Source organism: Acyrthosiphon pisum, unplaced genomic scaffold (assembly GCF_005508785.2).
Source record: "Acyrthosiphon pisum isolate AL4f unplaced genomic scaffold, pea_aphid_22Mar2018_4r6ur Scaffold_20960;HRSCAF=22641, whole genome shotgun sequence".
In the NCBI taxonomy this organism is placed as follows: domain Eukaryota; kingdom Metazoa; phylum Arthropoda; class Insecta; order Hemiptera; family Aphididae; genus Acyrthosiphon; species Acyrthosiphon pisum.
Genome location: NW_021770374.1, coordinates 1309278 through 1309502, shown reverse-complemented (window position 1 = coordinate 1309502; position 225 = coordinate 1309278). Strand labels below are relative to the sequence as shown.

Here is a 225-nt window from a genome sequence, read left to right as displayed (position 1 = left end):
TTCTGTATAACGATTAACTCAAAACATGTATAACGTTTTAAATCTAAATAACGATAAACGCAAAAATTCTGTAACGTTTTAATTGCATATAACGTTAAACGGAATTTTTTTTCAAATTCAAGCCCTGCCCAAGAGTCTATTTCATTTAAATATATAAAACTCCTTCCAAGTCAATAACTGAAATAGCACATTTGCACGAATCACTGTAAAATAAATACTTTGATC

The 225-nt window shown here is 28.0% G+C and overlaps 1 protein-coding gene across 1 annotated transcript in view; it reads left to right on the top strand.

Moving 5' to 3' along the window:
- LOC115034754 overlaps positions 1–225 on the top strand; it is a 2037-nt gene that overhangs the window by 657 nt on the left and 1155 nt on the right. The gene's annotated exons all lie outside the window — the stretch shown is intronic.